The sequence below is a fragment of the Poecilia formosa genome, unplaced genomic scaffold (genome assembly GCF_000485575.1).
Source record: "Poecilia formosa unplaced genomic scaffold, Poecilia_formosa-5.1.2 Scaffold320, whole genome shotgun sequence".
Classification (NCBI taxonomy): Eukaryota; Metazoa; Chordata; class Actinopteri; order Cyprinodontiformes; family Poeciliidae; genus Poecilia; species Poecilia formosa.
The window spans coordinates 59,540-67,370 of record NW_006800259.1 but is presented as its reverse complement, the minus strand read 5'-3'; the positions used below and the strand labels follow the sequence as shown (position 1 = coordinate 67,370).

Here is a 7,831-nt window from a genome sequence, read left to right as displayed (position 1 = left end):
ACATTAGTGAAGCCTTACGTTAGTGAAGCCTTACATTAGTGAAACCTTAGTGAAGCCTTACGTTAGTGAAGCCTTACATTAGTGAAACCTTTGAAGCCTTACGTTAGTGAAGTCTTACATTAGTGAAGCCTTACGTTAGTGAAGCCTTACATTAGTGAAACCTTTGAAGCCTTACATTTGTGAAGCCTTACATTAGTGAAACCTTTGAAGCCTTACGTTAGTGAAGCCTTACATTAGTGAAGCCTTAAGTTAGTGAAACCTTTGAAGCCTTACGTTAGTGAAGCCTTACGTTAGTGATGACTGAGGCTGGGAGGAGGAGCTGCGGTCAGGGGAGACCAGGACTGAGCTGCTGAGCTGGTCAACAAGGGTTTTAAATTATGTCTTATTTCCTTCAATGAAATTTAAATTATTTTTTGTCTCTCATTTCATGTATTTTTGTCAGTTTTTCTTTTGATATTCTGTTAAAATAAAGCTGGCATGAAACTGAGATGTTTCATTTAGTGGGGGATCAAATACTTATTTCATCCACTAACATGCAGATGTTTTAATGCTAGTAACTCAGTTTTTGTTAATGCATGTTGAAGTTTTCTGGATTAAATAAATTGGACAAATTTCCAAAGCAGATGTAAAGTTTTTAATTTCACTTTTTATATTGTTTTGAAATGCTGATCTGTTTGACTTCATATGAAAAGTGAAATCAAATGACTGTATAAATATAGCTGAGTGTATTTGTGTCAGACATGAACTTTGGTCTGAGTGAACCTGCAGAGGAAACACAATGCAGTTTTACACACAATCATCATCATCATCATCATCATCACCATCTTAAACTTATTACTGTTCCTGTCTTTCTGTAGAGAAGACAACAGTAAACAAAGTGGAATATAACAGAGGATTGTTTCATAAAGTCAGAAATCCAGGATCAGAGATGAAGTCGGGCCTGACTAAGCACCACCAGTTCGTTGCTTTCAGTTTTTCTTCATGTTAGAACAGTGGTCCCCAAAGTCGGTCCTCGAGGGCCGACATCCTGCACGTTTTATTCTCTCCCTGGTGGTAGTAACAACCTTTTCAGCTTGTCAATTGTTCTTCTTAGACCTTCTAATGATCCATCATTTGATCCAGGTGCGTTAAACCAGGGAGAGAACTAAAACATGCAGGATGCCTCCAGGACAAACTTTGGGCACCACTGGATTAGAAGAAAGTTAACGGAGGAATCGGTTCCATGATGCAGTTGTTTGTAGTTCACATTTTCCAAATGAAATGGTTTATTTCTCTTGTATGTTGTATCATTGTGCTATTATTAGCAGGTTTGCTTATTATTTATGTGCTTCAATAATGTACATTTTTGTAGATAAGTATTAATCAGCCCATAGCTTCGTTATAGACTATAATCACCTTTATTTCCTATGTGAACAATTTTGGTTCTCTCTGTGAAAGGAGAATTTACAGACGAGTACTTATAATTCATATTTATCTTTATAGAAACCTCTCACTCATTCAGGAACAACAACAACTAATTAAAGTCAAGTAAAGCTCAACTGAACCTGGACTTTCTTTCGTTTCATTAACTCACCTGAATAAATCTGCTGTCCAGGAATAAACGGACCGTGTGACCCAAAGGAGTCAAACTCCAGCCCTCTGCTGTCCTGCAGGTTTTAGATGAGCCTCAGGTACAAAACCCTGGAATGAAACGGTTTAATTACCTCCTCCTGGTGCAGATCAGGCCTCCAGAGCCTTGATGACCTGATGATTCAGGTGGTGCAGCAGAGAAACATCTAAAGGCTGGAGGCCAGCGGAGGACTGCAGTTTGACACCTGTGGTCTAACTGGTAGAAATTTAGTGTTTTTAAATTTTTCCAGCATGAGCTGAGATTTCTTTTTTCTTAAGTTTATTTAATTTTTAACTTGAATTATTCAACCTTAATTTCCTCTTCATGTGTGACAAGAGCTGCCTTCAAAGGTTTTAGTTTTATTCTAACTATTTTTAAAAGACTCTCTTCACTATCAACATATTATTCTCCCTTTAATAGCAGCATTTGTCGCCTCCTAGAGGAATCTTGAGGAATTACCAGGCAGTTTGTTCCAGACAAAAATGGCCACTAATTTTCTCAAAATGAGTAAAGTTTGGTCTCATCGGTGGATTAAAGATTTTCCCATAACTGCCTTAGTGACTGGGACATGAAATATTAAATATGTGACCAAAATATATTTTTATATTCAAATGAATAGACAGGAAACAGTTAGGTATAAATTGGTGAGAAGATGAAATCTTTAACCTTTTGGCTCATTCACTTTCTGTTTTAATCCAACAGTTTATCTTCAGTCTTGTCTGTTTTTGAATAAATATGCTGAAACTTGGGAGTATTTGAACTGTGATAAACAAGTTTTATTATAAATGGTTGTGTTTTAACAAGTCTTTCCTGATTGGTTGCTAGAATAACTTGAGTCAGTAGAATCTGTGTTAATAGATCTATACTGGTGATATTATAGTGATCAGGTTAAGCTTGATGTGTTACTGCAACTTTAAGAATAAACCCAAAGGATTTATTTAAAGTAAAAGTTCTCATCATGAAGTTTCCTGCTGATCTGCTGTTTTTACCAGCAGCTCCAGAAGATGGCGCTGAAACGCAGATGAAGTGATTCTGATTGGACTGACGTGTCACTGCTGGACTCACCTGCTCATGTTTCACAGGTAATAAAACTCCTGGTTGAGCTTTTAGTTTTACTTTGTTCCTGGTGCATCTAGTTCTGCTTTCATCTAATGTACATTTTCACTATGTTCCACATACAAAACATTTTGTCCTCTTTGTAATGAAATCTGTTACTTTCAGTCAGTCAACAAATAAAGAGTAAAATGGAAAAATTAAATACATTTAATTCAAATGTATCTCATAGATATTACATTATTATAATAACTCCTAATGAGTTTTATTTCTTTTTTATTGTAATCACAGCAGAGAAGGAAACTCTGTTAAACATTTCATAAAGACAAATTAGTCGGCTAATATTACAATTTGCTACTAAAATACTTTAATAAAGTCTGAAGCTACATGGAGGTTTTTTGTGTCACTATGTTGCTCATTTAGATCCAGTTACATACGATTCCCAAATATTTTTTTATCCACTTTTGATGAGCACATTTACATTTAGTTGCACTGAACAAATAGATTACTACTGAGACCATGTAACTGTTTTTGGTGTAGTTGGTAGATTATTCTCTGGTTACTGAGGATTAACTGGTTTAGTGTCGTTTCATCAGAGTGGCATAATTTGCTACAACATAAAGTTAAATGGTGCAGAAGGTATTTTGTGATAAAAGCACAGAAAGTTGTCAAGAGGAACACCTGGTGCTCAGCGTGTGAAGAGAAAAATAATTTAGAATTATCTAAATTTCAACTTCATCTCTGAAAATTCAGCTTATCTCAATGTTCTGTCTTCTAATCAACATATAATCATTTTGTCACTTTACATTTTTATTTTATCTTGTTTAGAGCTGCTGATCTTTCACAGCTCGTTTGTTTCGGAGCAGCTCACTGAAACATCCATGTCCTTCTTTTCCATCAGCAGATTTTGGGCGGTCTGGTATGTTAGGCTTTTAATATTCTGTTTTAAATTCATCAGATTGTTCTTGTCAGTTTAGTTTTATTTTTATGAAACATAACATCAAAGGCAGAGGTATTTATTTTCTGACGTGAGTGAAAATGGACTCAAATTTAGAAAATTATGCAGGAGGTGTAATGAAAACTCTGCTGGTATTTTCACGTTCATCATTAGCTGTCCTTTTTCCTCCTGACCTCTGACCTCTAAAGTGTCTGAGCAAACCTGACTGGATGCTGAACCCAGGTGAGTCTAATCAGAAGGACGAACAGCAGCTGAGGGAGTTTAGAGAAGGGAACTAATTATGACTGAGGGAACTAATTATGACTGAGGGAACTAATTATGACTGAACTAAAACACAAAACAAACAATAAAAGCAAAAGGAAATCAGTCTCACTTCAAACTGAACAGAAATATTCAGAGATCAAAAGATAAAAGTAACAACACAGAGGAATGAACTGAATATGGCAAGACCTAACTACAATAATGAACAAGTCAGAAACGATCAGACTGTAATCTGACCAAACACCTGAGGATTATGGCTCTAGTTCTGCTTAAAGAGACCAGATTTAATTTAATGATTTTCATATTTTTTATATTTAAGTTTTTTAAGGATAACGACTTAGCAGCTCCAAGAAAACCGACCTTTGACCTGCAGGTTCACTGCCTCATCAAATAAACCGATAAATGATGTTGGATGGATCAGTAACAGTCTGATCCTGCAGAGATGAGCTTCAGAATCATCCTCACATTTCAGCACCAGGAGCATTTAAAAATCAAACGTATAACCAGATATTTCACTGTAAAGTGATCACATCTGTCTTTGATAAGTTCTTAAAAACTTGATAAATTTTAGAAAGAGTTTAAGGGATCGATCTTCTGATCACAACGAGGAAAACAACCAAACCCGACACAAACAGAAAAACTGATTAAATTATCATAACGACGGAGCAGCAGCTCAGATTCAACTGGGAGCAAAAGAAAAACACGTTTTCCAGAACGGTTTGAGTTTTTAAAGGTTTTCTTAATTAAACGTTCAGTTGTGAGACGTGAGCAGAGGAACTGGAAGAGTTTTCCAGAAAAATACAATAAAAATACAATAAAAACACAATAAAAACACAATAAAAACATAATAAAAACACAAAGGATTCTTGTTTCCTGTAGGTTAAATATTAACTCAGCGTCTTTCCGCCCTGCTGACAAACCAAGAAGGATTTTAATTTACTGCAGAGAAACTGGCTCAGTGAACAGGGAGGGAAAAAACTAATTCACATGTAAGGTAGGAAAACTTAACTGGAACTTTGTAAAATACAATTAAAACCATAATATATAGTTTTATTAACATTTTCCTGTTAAGGCATTGCTTTTCTTAATTAGCCAACTGTTATAAATTTAAATTTGGATTGTTGTAATTTAATCTACTTTGTTCTTAATTTACTTGATTTGAGGGAATGAAAACATTAAGAAATAAACTTCAGTTCAGTCAGTTTGTCAAAGAAGCAGAAATAATCTGACGGCAGCAACAGATCAGAATTATAGATGTTATAAAGACGAAACCTAATAACTTTGTTGTTTAGCTGCTTAACTCTGACAGAACGTCTGAACATACTGAGTCAAAGATGGTTTTAAAGAGCTTCTAGATGCATTAAAATCAGCAGAAACACGTCTAAATAAATGTTTTCTGAATGTGATTATTGTCTCTGTGCTTTAAGGGACAGAGTCTAACGCAGCTCAGGGTCCAGCTTTCAATTTACCTGAGTGAAGCACGTCCTCCTCTTCCTCACATTAAACTCATGTCAGATCTTTATGCAGCAAATTCTTGTTTTTGCTGATATCATATTAATAAATGTTTCCATAGTTTGATTGATTGTAAACAGCACTAAAAATAGAAACTACAAAGTTTAAATACTGAGTAGAAATAAGGAGATTTGCCTTTAAACCAGGTGAGTCTAACCAGAGGGATGCAGATCAGCTGGACTCAAACTGAGGGAGACGAACTAAAACACTAGAGGATCAAAAACCCAAAAGGAAAAATCACTTAAAACACTTAAAATAATAATAATTTAAGCAGAAATACTCAGAAAACACAAGAAGAAACTCAACACAGTAAATAAACTGAAAACGGCAGGAAGTGAACAACAAACCAAAAATGATCAGAATTTAAACAAACAGCAAAAATATTTCAGTTCTGACAATAGTTTTATTTGAATGTTCATGATTCAGAATAATATTTAAATCATATTTATCATCCCAGTTATTTAAGGACTGAGTAACTCAGGGATCCAGTAAAATGACCCAACCTTCAGGCTCTGACCTTTGACCTGCTGCTTCCTGATCAGATGATCTCTGCTGGATCAGGCAGCAGAGCTGAACTTCAGTTTCATTCTCACTCATCAGCATCAGGAGGATTTGTTTAATATATACATATAACAAGAGATCCTTACAGATTTGGGCCACTGAATGTTGGGGACCAGGCTGGGTTAGTGTTTTTCCAGGTCTATCCACCAGAGGGCACCTTGTGGCTGTTTTTTCCCAGAGGTTGGACCAACAGGTCTTGGTTGACACACCTGCAAGAAATGATCATCACCGTGAGGAGTATATGAGCAGCAGGCGGCCAGTTCCTCCTCGCCAGAGTGTTTGCCAGCAGTGGTAAACAGAGCCCTCATAGTGTTGCTAAACAGCTTGAGATTTTGCTACGTTGCTTCTTCATAGTCTAATCTGTTTTTGTGGATCCTCTCTAGGTTGTTGCATCGGAACCGTTCGAGTTACCGGAGTCTTGGAAGAATCCTCTCGTGCCGCTGCTGCACCGTTTCCTCTCGGTCTTGTGAGTTAGACCACCCTGTCCGCCCTCCAGCCCTGTGAACCACCTGAGCAGCCCACAACCTGGAAATTGCCTTGCCTACCTGGCTCCGCTTGCCTCTCCCCACTCGCTCTCCAGCCACTACAAGTAAGAACTCACGGAGTTCCCTTAGAACTGAAGTTTCCCATCCGCATTTGAACTCACCATTGCTCTCTACCTGTGTGCAGTAATTCCCGGATCCTGGACCGAAGAAAGAATAAACTCCAACTATCTTTTTTCTTTTGTCAGAGCTGTAAATAAACCTTTTGACTAAACCCATTCTCTGAGTGTTTCTGCATGTGGGTCAAGAGTCTCAAACCCATCATGACAGAACACTCTGGCCAAGCCAAAGACCCAGCGGAAGCAGTTCAGAGAGAGCTTCATCACCAACAAACTCTAATCCAGAGCCATGAAGCCGCACTTCAAGAACTGGGGAAGCGACAGTCGGAGACAAACAACCGTCTAGCCGAGCTAACTGATTTTCTCCGCGATAAGTTCCGACAGGCATCTCCTCCGGATTCAGCTCCCGATCCGGCCCAGGAACCCGCTCAGCCCCCGGTCCCGATCCAGACCACGTTTTCCGACTGCCAGCTGCCAAGTCCTCCAAGGTTTGACGGAGATCCCAGAAGATGCAGGGGATTTTTAATGCAGTGCAATATTCAGTTCAATCATTCACCTCATAAGTTTCCCCATGATTCGGCTAAGATCTCATATATCATAGCTCATCTGTCCGGCCGCGCCCTAGACTGGGCAGAAGTTAAGTTCACGTCCATTCCTCAATATGGTTGCACATTTGACGAGTTCATAACTGAGTTCAAACAAGCCTTTAACCAAGAGACTGATAAATCGTTAAGTTCCAGGGCTCTGTTGAAACTCAAACAGGGACAGAAGTCTGTAGCTGACTTCTCCATCGATTTTCGCATCCAAGCAGCCGCTTCGGGCTGGAACGACTCGGCCTTAAAGAGCGTGTATTTAGACGCTTTGAATGACTCTTTAAAAGATGAACTGGCCACACTAGATGAACCAGAATCACTTGAGGATTTAATTAAGTTGTCTATCAGATTGGATAACAGAGTTCGAGCGCGAGCCAGGGAAAGAGGTAACAGAAATCCGCCGCCTGGACCGCAACTCGTTCCCCGCAGTGCGGTGCAAACAGAAACGGTACCGAATCCCACAGATCCAGAGCCCATGCAAATTGGCCAAGCCAGACTCTCTCCCGAGGAGAGACAACGTCGGAGGCGGGCAAGACTCTGCCTCTATTGCGGGGAGGCAGGACACTATGTCGCCAATTGTCACTTGCTGTCAAAAGCCAAGGTCCGTCAGTAGGGACGAGGGAGCTGGCGGACCATCAAATCTGTTCTGACTCACCTCGTCTATTATTGCCGGCTACCATTCT

The 7,831-nt window shown here is 38.7% G+C and overlaps 1 long non-coding RNA gene across 1 annotated transcript in view; it reads left to right on the top strand.

Annotated features, from left to right (window-relative positions):
- The first annotated feature begins 4,747 nt into the window (after positions 1-4,747).
- Positions 4,748-7,831, top strand: part of LOC107833073 (uncharacterized) — a 10,526-nt gene continuing 7,442 nt past the window's right edge. Inside the window, exon 1 of the long non-coding RNA XR_001658780.1 lies at positions 4,748-4,875. This is a non-coding gene — a long non-coding RNA (uncharacterized LOC107833073). The remainder of the gene's footprint in view (positions 4,876-7,831) is intronic.